This window comes from Phacochoerus africanus, chromosome 10, assembly GCF_016906955.1.
Source record: "Phacochoerus africanus isolate WHEZ1 chromosome 10, ROS_Pafr_v1, whole genome shotgun sequence".
Lineage (NCBI taxonomy): Eukaryota > Metazoa > Chordata > Mammalia > Artiodactyla > Suidae > Phacochoerus > Phacochoerus africanus.
In genome coordinates, this window is record NC_062553.1 from 100466986 (window position 1) to 100481526 (window position 14541).

Sequence of the window (14541 nt, forward strand, 5' to 3'; positions counted from 1 at the left end):
ATATATTATTATTATTATTTTTGTGATATTTTTAGCTCTATACTGAGAAGAAAGACTTTTGACTCCTCTATTTTCACAGCAGTTTTCAATGGATATTTTTGTGAGAAGCTGAGAAACCCTATAGAATACATCAGTCCCTAGAGTCCTCTCCAGATTAAAAGGCAATGGTCCTGTATTTATAGATCAAGTGAGTAAAGAACCTACTATGGGATCATGCATCCTAAAATTCTCAATCTATACAGTAGGATCAGTTACTGAAATAGCAACTTTCAGCACCAGAACTTGGAAAGTTTAAAATAAGAAAAGAGGTTTTAAAGTATTACTTTACATTATTAAAATCATGCCAACAGAAAGTGGATAGAAAGAAGTTAGAATTGGCTGAAAGAATGAATGTTTCCTATCAGACATTTCTGTGTTCTTTTTCCAACGCTTCCACTTACTAATTATGTGTCCTAGACCTAGTCTCTGAATTCTCAGAGCCTTATCAGGGGAAAAAAAAAAAAAAAAACTCTTTATGCTTCATCTCTAAAACGAATTTAACAGTATATCCCACATTGGCAGTGTTGAGGATTGTGTGAGGTTATGTGTTAAAAAAAAAAAAAAAGTTCAGTATAATATCCAGCATGAAGCAAATCTTCAATAGCTATTTCAATGCTCAGACTCATCTCCTTTCCTTTCTTGTAATCCAACTAAAAGAAATATTTCCAACCCACTGGGTTAAGAAATTGGTTTAAAATTCCCCTGAGGACTGCACTTATTTCAAAATGCTCAGATATATTACTATTTTGTTTAGTGTTTCAGGGAACATAGTCAAATTTAGACTTGGTCCTGGTTGCATGGTTCTTATTTAATAAGAGAAGTGGGATATATTCTAAGTATAAAAATAGGAGTTGCAATGATTATAAAAGTGGTGAGTCATAGAGAGGATCCAGAATTACATTGGTGGTTTGGAGGACACTGGATGTTAGGGAAATTGTCCTGGAAGAAGTGGGCCCTAAACTGTACTGTGAAGGAGAAAAAAGAAATGATGAAGCAGAGAAAAGACGTTAGCCAGAGCAAACATTTGGGTTGACAGGAGTATCAAGATCAACTGGAACGAACATGGCTCTCAATATGGGCAAATACCCACCCAGACAGATGCTGTTCAGGACCATTCTTCCCGATGATTACTCAGAATTCTCAGTTAATACCTGAGGCAGACCTAAGCCAGGAGTCATCTACACTTGAGGCTTTTTTTTTTTTTTATTTCCCTCACTTCTCTCCATTCCCTCCAGATAGGCCTGTCCTTTACTCAGTACTGCAATATCCTCCTCTCTGTTTTTAAAGTAGACTAAGCTCATCTGACATAATAATATTTACTAGTATAATATGAGTGTAGTTATAAAGTACAAAATCCACATTATCCCACAAAAGTACTATTAAAAATTTCAACAGTATTACTGGAGCTATCCCAGAATCCACTAATGAAAATAAACACGACCTGTAAACAAAAAATAAAAATTGAAAAAATGACAGTTGTCTATTCCAAGGAATGAACTAACATACACTCGAAAAATAAGGTAAAGATGGTAAAGCAATTGCACATGTGTTTATTGAAAACACTGTGAATTGAGTTATAATATAAAATTATCTAAGCATTTGCTTAGATAATAAAATACTTAGCTGTAAAACATATTACCTTTGGAGATACTTTATAATTTATGATATGAAAAATTTTAGTCACAGATGCTATACATAAAAACAATATTTTCCTTTGAATGTTTACACTGTTTCAGAAACAGAGACAGGAGTTAATTTCTATGCTGAAACATCATGCTTGAAACTCTTTACAGCTATTATCACAAAACACCATTATCTCAAAACATTATCTCAAAACAACATGCTTGAAATCAGCCCAACTATTTCTTATCTGAGGAAACCATAGTTTGTATTCCATTAGGCACCAAAACATAAAAGATAATCATTGCAAAAAAGAAATATATGTGTGTATTTTTCTCTTTGAAAATATTTTATATTAGAATAGTCTTATTTTTAAAATATGCATGTCAACTTCGCTGAATTTAATGTTTTCATTAAACACATCTAGCAGGTTTTAGTAAACCAAGTGTGCAAATAATGACTATTACTTATTCTCATATCAATAAGTAATCACACACAGAAAGTAAACTCAAACAAGAAGAGAATCACAGTGTCCTCTAGGTGGTAACAATATTTGCTTCCTAGTTAGCATCTGAAGACTTCCAAGTTCTTTTAGAACCATACATCCAGTTTATATCTCAGATTTATCAAATGTGAGTCAGAGATCTCTGGTAAGGAGGTTTGGAGTTGTGACTGCTAAATGTAGGACCTTCATCCTCTTGCCACTGCTAAATTTAGGACCATCATCCCCTTGCCTTTGAAGGATAAAAGTGAGGAGACACCTGTCTCAAACACTTATCATCAGCATCTGATCTATGCCACCTATGTAATATATTTCAGGAAATGACAGTCCTGCGGTGTGGATGCTAAGCCACTGTGACCCTACATATCTTGATAGAGAATTGCTGTTGCTTTTTTTAATAGACCTATTTACGTTGCAAGATTTTTTTTTTTTTTTTTTGCTTTTTTAGGGCTGCACCCACGGCATATGGAGGTTCCCAGGCTAGGGGTCTAATTGGAGCTGTAGCCACCAGCCTACACCACAGCCGTAGCAATGTCAGATCTGAGCTGCGTCTGTGACCTACACCACAGCTCACAGCAACGCCGGATCCTTAACCCACTGAGCAAGGGCAGGGATCAAACGAACCTCATGGTTGCTAGTCGGATTCATTTCCACTGAGCCACAACAGGAACTCCTACCCTTGGAAGATTTTAAAGTTTTTTGCAGCACTGAATATAAACTACAAATTTTGAAATCAGGATTAAAAAGTGTTGGCAGTGGACCCACTGTGTATCAAAAGTCTTACATACATGTGAGCCCTTTGATCCAAGAACTCTACTTCTGAAAATGTAAAGGAGATAATTATGTATAAACATGTAATTATAGGGGTCTTCATTTCAGAATATTTACAACAAAGCAAATGTGTTCTCTAAGTGTTCAAAAATTGACAATGAGTAAAATATCCAAAATATAAGACAAATAAACTGTTTTGCAATCCCAATAAAAATGATATTCTAAATATACTTATTCACGTGAAAAATGCCCATGTAATAGTTATATGAAAAAATGAAGGATAAAATAGTAGGTTAAATATGTGATCCCATTTTTTTATTCCAAAGGAATATATATATGTGTGTGTATATATATATATATATATATATATATATATATATCCACTATTTTATATATAGAGAGAGAACCACTATACATTTAGTGGTTCTATACACACACACACACACACACACACACACACACACACATATATATGGTTTTCTCTAAGGGAGTGGATTATGGTTGAATTTAATTTTCCCTAGCTATATTTTCTAGTTTTATTCAATTAGTATATATTACTTATATAATGAAAAGTTTCAAATTAGTACTATTAAACAATGAAAAAATTAAAGTGCAAAATAGAAAAGTTTTCCTGTTGCCCTCTCTCCTGTAGCTTAAAATATACAATATAGAGAAAACCTAATTAAGCATATTAGAATTAAAACAATCAACGATAAGCACTAGGAGTTCCCGTCATGGCTCAGCAGTTAACGAATCTGACTAGCATCCATGAGGATGCAGGTTCAATCCCTGGCCTTGCTAAGTGGGTTAAGGATCCTGTGTTGCTGTGAGTTGTGGTGTAGGTCACAGATGCAGCTCGGATCCCATGTTGCTATGGCTGTGGCGAAGGCCAGCGGCTACAACTCCAGTTCAACCCCTAGCTTGGGAACCTCCATATGCCATGGGTCCGGCCCTAAAAAGCAAAAAAAAAAAAAAAAAAAAAAAAAAAGCCAATAAGCACTAAAGCAATACAAGTAAAATTCAATCGCACTTGACCTGGTTAAATCATTATAAATATGTATGTTATATCATGAAAAAAATTACCAGATTTAGGAGTTCCCATTGTGGCGCAATTGTTAATGAATCCGACTAGGAACCATGAGGTTGCAGGTTCGATCCCTGGCCTTGCTCAGTGGGTTAAGGATCCGGCATTGCCGTGAGCTGTGGTGTAGGTCGCAGACGGGCTTGGATCCCACGTTGCTGTGGCCCTGGTGTAGACCGGTAGCTACAGCTCCAATTAGACCCCTAGCCTGGGAATTCCATATGCCGTGGGAGCGGCCCTAGAAAAGGTAAAAAGACCAAAAAAAAAAAACATTACCAGATTTAGAGGAAAGGTAAGTGTGTATGACTTTCTGCTAAATTCCTGGGTGATGATGGGCAAGTCACATTTACAGATGTTATATTCATAGAAAATGGGAGTAGATGATTTCTGAAAGCCCTTTCAACTCTAATACTCTATCAATCACTGGAAAATCCTCTTATCTTTGGTAATGTCCTTGACCTCCTTCAGCCATAGAAGGGCCCATACCAGTTTCAGCAACTGTGCACAAGATCCCCTGGGCAGGGCCTGTGTCTTGCATAAATATTTTCACTTTAAATAAGTCTCTTTCACATAATAACAATTCAATAAATGTCTGGTAATAAATTGTTCCTCTTGTGATAGTCATACATCCATGACCTCAGGAAACCTAGCCCAAGATATTTTCAACCATTTGATTGATTTGTCTGCAGAAATGGCAATGGCTACTCTGGTCCAAGATCCAAGACCTTGCATAAAAACTAATTATAGCAAGACGTAGTACACAGGCTTAGAGTAAGCTGTTTTCATTCAATTCTCAACATAAGAGAACATGGCCCCTCAAAGCCACAGGATACCACTGTTCTTATGCTGTTAAAGCTCTGAGACATCTTCCATAGTGCCTCTGTTTGATCCATCTTTCTGGTTCTGCCTTCCCTTTGTTCTTCAGAGGAGCATAAAATTGTTTTGGTAATTTCATTAGCTTCAAAAGAAGCCAGAATAAGTGTGCTGGTTAAAATATTCAGTAAGCACATCTGTCAGCATATTCCACATGAGAAACAAAAGACTAAGGCTGCAATCATAGTTTCAGAAGCTAGCAACAGAGTGGGTAGCTAGAGCAATCCACAGTCAGCAAACCAACAGGCCAATGTCATGGACACTGAGGACAGAGTGTCTCAGAGCAGACAACTCCCAGCTGGGCAGGGCAGCACAAAGTCAAAATGGCAGGAAAGAATGGGACCTGAAGAGCTGTCACTGCATCAAACTGATGCAAATCACATTCCTTGTTCCTCTATAAATCGCATTTTTTTTTATTTTTGGATTGGTAAATGGAAAACATGATGTGATTTAATTAATAAAAGTAATCAAAACTTTCAAGATGTAATGTGGTAATAATTTTGCAATATATATACATATCGAATTATGGTGTACACATGAAACTAATATAATGTTATATGTCAATTATACTGCAATAAAAAAAGAACTTTCAATTTTATAGTGACCACGTAGTACTTAATGCACTGTAAATATTTAGCAAAGCTAAAGATATTCATGTAACCAGAATTATATTTACTTTTGAAAATAAGGATTAAGAAAGATGTCAATTATTAAAATAAACTCGGTAAATTATTTTAAGTAGAAAGATACATTCACGAGGGAAAAAAACATCTATGGAGGCAATTGTAAATGTTTCCTGGGAGTTTTAATATAAAAGTCATGGGTTCAGCTCCTGGGTCCCTTTAGTACTCCATACTATGTCATAACGGACTTGGGTTTGCAAACCTTTTGTGTTTCAACCATAATCAGTTATGTGAGTCCAATCAGCAATGTCCAAAAAGGGTCTGTTTAATTCTTAGTTATATAGAGAGACTCCAGATTTATACATGGGTATGTGCAAAATACACTTTTTTTTTCTTTTAGGAATATACTATCATTTATAAACTCAAGTAAGTATCATTATGGCTATGCAAAAAATACATAATAATACCTCTAATAAAAGCTTCTTTTGAGAAGTAAGCTGTGTTGGTTGCATTTATGTTGCATATATATGTGTCTGTTATATGGACATAAGAGTATAAAATGTTATAAAAACAGACCCTAAGTATGGAATTTGAAGAATGCTACTGATGCATGAGAGTCTAGTTAAGATGCTGCTTTTTACATGAACATTCCAAGTCACCCCCTGGGAGCGATTTTTTTTTTCCTCTCAAAGATCCTTCAAATTTCTATTTTTACCTTTATTCTTTGTGTTCTAACTATTGTGTTATGTACTATAGGGTTTATTTTAGAAAATTTATTTTTCAGTAGACTATAAACTCTTTGAGGAAAAATATTTGTAGGTGTTCCCTCTGTGGTACAGTGGATTAAGAATCCAACTACAGCAGCTTGCATTGCCACAAGAGCACAGATTCAATTCCCAGGCCCCCTCAGTGGTTAAAAGGATCCAGCACTGCCAAAGCTGCAGCATAGGTTGCAGCTTTGGATTCAGTCCCTGGCCTGGGAACTTCCACATGCCTGGGGTATGGTGATTTTAAAAAAAAGTATAAACTCCATCCATACACATACACATTGCTTATCATGTTGTAAACACTTAATAAATGTTTGTTGGAGGAAATGATACCTTCTTTTCTCTAGACAGCTCTGGAGTTGAAAGTACAATAGCCTTTATAGCTTTTATTTATTCTGATTTTCTCCCCAAATGGACCATCCTGTAGATCTCAAAATCCAGGGAAGGACATCAAATAGAATTGATAAAAGGTACACAACTTTTCACTAAGTGATCTGGAGAAAAGCAATGTTCCTTGGCCCCTTGTAATTCTCAGTCATCTCCGCACATGACTTGTAATTAAAGCACATATTTTCTATCCAACTAAGAAATTCCATCACTGTGAAAAATGTGGAACAAAGGGAGTTCCTGTCCTGGCTCAGTGGTAACGAACCTGACTAATAACCACGAGGATGCGGGTACAATCCCTGGCCTCACTCAGTGGTTAAGGATCTGGCGTTGCTATGGCTGTGCTGAGGCTGGCAGCTGCAGCTCCGATTAGACCCCTAGCCTGGGAATTTCCATACGCCGTGAATGTGGCCCTAAAAAAACAAACAAACAAACAAAAAAGTGGACATGGCAATGACCATCAACCAGAGATGATGAGAACTTTGGGGTAAAACACACTGATGAAATAGGACCTGGGCTTTCACCTAGATTGAGGTTTGGTCTACTGAGGGGTGAGAGCTGTGTTGGTACCCAAATCAGAAGTCAGTGGGTCATAGAAGAAAGAGCACTACACTGGGTATCATAAGCCTAGATGCCAGTGCTAATGTGCCACTAGGTAATTCTTGACTAGGGAACAGCACCTAATATCACTGGTCTCAGGATATTTTACGTTCTCTTACTTTATAAATAAAGGATACATGCAGTATTTGTCTTTCTCTTTCTGACTTACTTCACTTAGTATGAGAGTCTCTAGTTCCATCCGTGTTGCTGCAAATGGCATTATTTTGTTCTTTTTTATAGCTGAGTAGTATCCCATTGTGTATATATACCACATCTTCCGAATCCAGTCATCTGAGAAAAAAGAATCTATACATGTATGTGTAACTGGGTCACCATGCTATACAGCAGAAAGTTGACAGAACACTGTAAACCAGCTATAGTGAAAAAAAATGTATTATATAAAAAATAAAATAAAAGATACATGCACCCATATGTTCGTTGCAGCACTATTCACAACAGCCAAGGCATGGAAACAATCTAAGTGTCCATCAAGAGATGAATGGATTAAGAAGATGTAGTATATATACATAATGGAATACTACTCAGCCATAAAAAAGAACAAAATAATGCCATTTGCAGCAACACGGATGGAACTAGAGACTCTCATACTAAGTGAAGTAAGTCAGAAAGACAAATACCATATGATATCACTTATATCTGGAATCTAATATATGGCACAAATGAATCTTTCCACAGAAAAGAAACTCATAGGCTTGGAGAACAGACTTGAGGTTGCCAAGGGGGAGGGAAAAGGAGTGGGATGGACTGGGAGTTTGGTGTTAATAGATGCAAACTATCTCATTTGGAGTGGATAAGCAATGACATCCTGCTGTCTAGCACAGGGAACTATATCTAGTCACTTGTGATGGAACATGATGGAGATAATGTAAGAAAAAGAATATTATATTTATGTGTGTGTGTGTATGTATGTATGTATGACTGGGTCACTTTGCTGTAGAGTAGAAATTTTCAGAACACTGTAAATCAACCATAATGGAAAAAATAAAAATCATAAAAAAGAAAATAAACAGGTAGATAAACTATGAAAAAACAAAGACCTTAAACCCAATATGCTCTGATGTTTCTACAAAATATTAAATTTTATGGCTACAAATCAAATACATCTGAAGCCTCTTGGTAACTATGCAAACCTAACCAGTATTTTGAGGATTTTTTTAAAGCCTGGTATCTGAGTCTGAAACAGATGCTAACAGTAATAAGAATAATAGCTACTATACATTTAACAGATATTTGTGAGGGCCTACCTGGTACCGTCTACCGTTCCATAAAATGAGAATATAGCAGAGAACAAAACATACCTGTTTTGACGGAGCTTATGGTCTGTGTCAGGGAGACGACATTTAATAAACATAATCCAGTGTGTCTGATTGCGATGAGGACCCTGGAGAAAAATAACACAAAGACCAATGAGGGAAATGCCAAAAGGCATTTCAGAGCAAACTGTTGAATACTTTTTACAGGGCACACATTTTACACGTATCCTCTCATCACATCTTAACTACAATACTACGAGGTAATAGTTATTATTTCTCTATACACTATTGCACAGATCAGGGGAAAATGGGCATAGGGACATCAATTAAATTTCCCAAGAGAGAGTAAATAATAAAAGTCCAGAACCCGTACCCTAACCATTAGGTAGAACTGTCTTCTGCCAGACATCACAGTACAAGTGTTTAAAATTGTCATAAACCAAAATAAGCACACATATTCTATGCATTTAGAACTCTTTTTTCTATGTTTTCTATGTTTTCTATGTTTTCTATGTTTCGCTATGTTTAACACATAAAAACTATTGAAAGAGTGTCAAAATTTTTACAAGATTCCATCCTGACACGTGATTTTGGCTTAAATCAGTGTATCTTGGTATAAGTTTTGAATGCAGTGTGTAATAACCATAATTAAAAGATCAAAATTGAAAAAAAAAATCATTACCAAGGCTTCATAGCCTCGTCCTAAACCTTCAACATGCTAGGTTAGTGAAGTTTTCTAAATGAATAGACCTAGAATACCAAAATTATCTTTGTACATAAAGCCTGTTGAAGAAGATACAAGGATTCATGTTTCAATAAAACATAACATCAGTGTTGTGACAGAATCAGATTTCACATAAAGCAGAGATACACAGAACTATGGTTAAGTGCAAGTGTTCTATATTCAAACAGACCTGGCTTCAAGCTTGCTGTCTGACTAGCTCTATCTTCTTAGGCAAGCCTACTAAATTCCCTGAACCCTAGTTTCCTTATCTGTAGAAGAGGAATAATAATAATAATATCAACATTCTATGTTTTGTGAGAATTTAAAGAGTTCATGTATTTTAAAGACTCAGCCCAGTTCTGGCCAATAGGAAATTTGCAATAAATGTTACCCACTGTGATTATCATGAATAAATGTACCAACTTGGGTAAAGGGGATTTGCATACCCAGAGAAGTTAGTGTGATACCTAACAGGATACTTAATGTTCTTTTTCAGAGAACCCACTCTGCACTGAATGCTGAAGGAACTCCCCACTCTCCTTTCCCTAATTGCTGCCTCAGGAACATGCTTAGACTCTAACAGTTAACAGCAGTATTTCCAAACAGAAAAGGGCAATGACATAACTTTGACCTGTTTTCGTACATCTATTTACATAACTCAACTAATGAGTGTCTTACAAGAAGAAAGAATGACTCCAGTGGTCTGTAAAAATAGCCATGGAGACTCAGTCCCCTTTGTTAACTCACAATAGCCACTGATGATCTGATCATTTCCTCTAATCTGCATTTGGATGACTTGAAGTCACTTCCCAGGAAGTAAACTCATGACATTCATTCCTTCATTCCCAATTTATACAGATTTCATCCCATCATATCAACAGTCCATATAGCCAAAGAAAGGGCTTTCTAACACATTGTTTCATTGGTGTTTATGTGTTTCTACCCTAAACAGACAGATGCAGATTAAGCAATGCGTGTCAATCCCATTATGAGGCTGTGAAATGGGCAGAAGTTTTGCTACATACACATGCAATAACACACATTGTGAACATCCTGTTTACTTGGCTCGTCCTCAGATGATTTGGCTGTGGTGTATCAGTGCATTACTGACAGCTGGGAATTTCTCCAGTGGAACATGCCTTTCCTATGACAAACATCCAAATAGCAGTGGGAACACGTGTCTGCCCACCGTGTCCATACAAAACAGCACAATTCCTCCAAATGCAGAGCATGTTGGGTGCTTGGGTTTTGTTGGAAAACCTCTGAGGGGCCCCCAGTGACCTTTAGAGGCTGCATGAGATAATACATTCTTGGACCCCTATTTCCGGACGGCTTTGGGCAAGGTCAGGATGGCAAATATCCCACTTCCACAATATCAGATGTTACGGTAATTCCTTTTAGCTAATGTGTAAGAGCAAAGGAATGCCTTCAAACCTCATCTAGGCCCTGTGGAATCTGTTGAAAATGCATGACAGCTGTGGGCTTTGGCGAGGCTGTCTGTGAATGTATGAGATTTGGAAACAATTCAAAGCTAGAAATAACTGTACAACTCATAACCCTGCACCACGGCTTGCTCTCTCCCTCTCTCTCTCTCTTCCCATCACTCATTTCACACACGCTGTAGCTGGGTCACCATCTCATCCTCATGACTTTCATGCATTCTTCATGGCCGGGAACTGTGGGTAACATCCTCCCCGAATAAACACAGATGTGAAAAGAAGAAAGAAACAGGGGCGGGGGTCAGAGCAACAGAATGATTTTAATAAGGCACAAGAACAGGAAATTGAGAAAGAGCCTTTTTTTTTTTTTTAATATCCAATTGGGAGTTGCGAAGCAGCAGCAAACTCACTTGTTTAAAAGCCCATCTGCAGTTAGAATCATCATTGAGCTTTCCAGTGATTTATAGAGGCACTCATTTTCTTAAACCTGTGTTATTTTTAAAGGCTGTGACTATTTACACTGAGCTTTGGGGACTTTTACATGCATTTTCTGCCCCTCGCCGTTCACTCTCACAACAAAAATTTGCACTTCATGCTGTTGAGAAGCGTAGGATGATGGGGAAAGGACATAGGAGAAACGGGGTCCACTTCAAAACTCATTTCTAAAATCAAATGATGATTATCCAAATACCTCACTGATTCTGACATCAAAATTCCTACTCTTATCATTTTGACTTAAATCTCATTCCACAATTTAAAAACATTCTGCAACCCGACTTATAAACAATGACATCCTAGGAAACACCGGCTCCTCTCCCGTGACTTCTGCTGCTGCTAAGGACAGTTCAGTTGGCCCTCCACACCCATGGGCAGATTGGTTCCAGGACCTCTGCAGATGCCCAAGTCCCTTACATAAAATGTTGTAGCAGTGGGCTCCATCTCCACAGATTCTTGTTGGCCGACTACAGATGTGGAAATCACGGTTCCGGAGGGCTGAGTGTATGTTTAAAATATGACCTCTTGGCACAATCAGGTTATTCTCACACAGTTTTTCCTTTCTAGCTAACCCTGGCTTTGACACACATGGTGGCTGTGTGTCAGTCATTAATAACACAAACTCTTAAACAGCCCAAAACAAACTGCACATTATCATTATCCATAGTTTGGCCAAGGTAACCCCCCCCCCCAAGATGGAGGCTTTAAAAGTAAGGAATTATTTCTCCAGTTAATAATATCTCATCAATATCCTAAAATGAAACAAAACCACACATAACATATTTAAAAATAACTTAGGGCATGGAAAATAAGGTAAAGGGGGAAAAACAATTCCTACTGAGGGCATGAAAAATAATGTAAAGGGGGAGAAAACAATTCCTACTGAGAATGGGCTGGACGCTGTCAAGCACCTCATCAGCCAGCTGGATCTATTTAAGTGTTCAGAAGTGGAGAAAAAAATTACTGGGGCTATCCATGCACAAAAACTCCTAACACCTAACTTGAAGAATAGATTCCCAAAGAAACTCACTGGGGGACACAGATGCTTGCTTGGGGGCATTTACTCTTATATTAAGATCAATTCTAACAAGCTGGGTTATTTGGATTCCCAGGCCACAATGGATTAGAAACAGCACATTAAAGAAAGACAGTGCTCTGGTGGAGGAAAATGCACTGGCAGCTACCAAGAGCACAGCTGGCCAGCAAGGGAAAAGAACACCAAGATTTCCTATTGTGGCTTAATGGTAACAAATCCGACTATGATACAGGTTCGATCCCTGGCCTCGCTCAGTGGGTTAAGGATCCTGTGTTGCCAAGAGCTGAGGTATAGGTCACAGATGTGGCTTGGATCTGGCATTGCTGTGGCTACAGCGTAGGCCAGCAGCTGCAGTTCTGATTCGACCCGTAGCCTGGGAACTTACATATGCCTTGGGCGTTGCCCTTGAAAATAACTTCAGGAGTTTTCTAAAAGAAAACCAGAGACAGATTCTGCTTCTATCCTTTAATACCTAAGAATGGAAAATTGGGAAGATATTACTCTATACACACACATATACGCACTCACACACATACACTAACACATGCAACACTCCACACCAATGACAGGAAGTTCTAAAAGGAGGAGTGTGCCTTCCATGTCAGTTTCACAGAGGGAAATTCATACAGTGATTTAGGCAAGTGAGTGACTAGGCAAGACTGAGGAGAGAGGGACATTTCTTGTGTAGAGCACTTATGGACAGTCAGCAAAAGGTAAAAATGCTTAGAGATTAGTTGTCTGAATGGAAAGAGAGCACTTGTCATCCTGACTCTCTTGTCTAGATATCACATAACCTCTTTATAGCATTGAAATCCACATGCCTCTTCATGACCATCAGGCAATACACGAGCCCAGCTCTCATCATGTATCTATGACTCTACCTGCTTGTAAACTCCTGCTGGAAATCCCCAAGTGGACACCAGCACCACACCCTCTTCTCCTAACTACCCTTTGCATTCGTTTCCTAGGGCTGCCATAACAAATGACCACTAACTGGATGGCTTAATACAACAGAAATCTCTCCTTACATGATTCTAGAGGCTGAAGGTCACAAATCAGGTGTCAGCAGGGTCCTGGATTCTGAAGGCCCTAGAGGAGGAGCTTCCCTCCCCTCTTTCAGTCTCCAGTGAGTACAGGTGTTCCTTGATTGTAACAGTGTAACTTCAATCTCTGCCTCCATCTTCATATGCCCGACTTCTCTGTGTCTGTGTATCTCTCCTCTTTTCAAAGGACATCCGTTATTAGATTCAGAGCCCACCCTAAACCCATTATAATTCATCCCAAGGGCCTTAACTAGTGACAAATAGGGCAAAGACCCCATATCCAAACAAGGCCACATTCTGAGATTCTAGGTGAACAGATTTGGGGAGAGAGGGGATAGTGTTCATCCCACTACACCCATCCACAGAGTTACTTAAAAAAAAAAAAAAAAAGCCCCATGTTTAATAGCCTGTACCTCTGCCTATGCATAAAAATGCCAGTGATAGACATCTGTGGGAACAAAGTGGCTCTCATTCAACAGCCATTCTTCTCCCCTTCTTCCCTAGACTTAGATACCCATCTCCAAAGGTAGCTGCTACAAGTTCCAGATCCTCACTTTCCCAAGCTTCCTGCAGTCAGTGACTCCATGACTCAGTTCATACATGGAGGCAACAGAAATGCAATAGAGACTTGATGAACTTGGGAGCTAATAAAGCTGCAGCCCCATACTCTCAACAACCCCATATTCTCAATGAACCCAGCTTAAGACCTGGTGCCTAATTTTGTATTTTATTGTTCTATTTATAATGTATTACTATTGTTCTATTTTTCTAAAAGAAGATCCCCCAAATTATATTTATTCAGGCCCCACAAAACCTAAAGTTCAGTGGTTTCCCTCCTGAAAAAAAAAAAAAAAGAAAGAAAATTTCCCACACGGAGTTTTCTTTCTGCCTCCTTTCTTCTTGCTTCAGATGCTGCCATAAGAATATGATTATTACAGTAACAGTGGCCATCTCTCTATCATGAGTAGAATGCTGAGAGAATACTGGATATTCTGCCCCTTGACATTTTTTAGTGCTGAACCAGCCCTGGAGCCATCTCCCTCCAGATTTCTTGTTACGTGAGAAAAATATACAATAAAAAGTTATTTAGGTTCTCTCTGTCATACAACAAAACGTGTCCTGATATAACACCTAACCTAGGCTGGCCCAATTAGAGCCTTGCCCTGAATTTTTGGACTTGAGTCCCAAAAAGTCTTGTAAATGTCTCTCTAATAGCTAAAATCAAGAGCTATAGAATTCTGGGACATTTGGCTATCTGGATTCTTGC

At 38.1% G+C, this 14541-nt stretch overlaps 1 long non-coding RNA gene across 1 annotated transcript in view; it reads right to left on the bottom strand.

Annotated features, from left to right (window-relative positions):
• Nucleotides 1-14541, bottom strand: part of LOC125138137 (uncharacterized) — a 273650-nt gene that overhangs the window by 55610 nt on the left and 203499 nt on the right. The window contains exon 3 of the long non-coding RNA XR_007137584.1: nucleotides 8583-8665. This is a non-coding gene — a long non-coding RNA (uncharacterized LOC125138137). The remainder of the gene's footprint in view (nucleotides 1-8582; nucleotides 8666-14541) is intronic.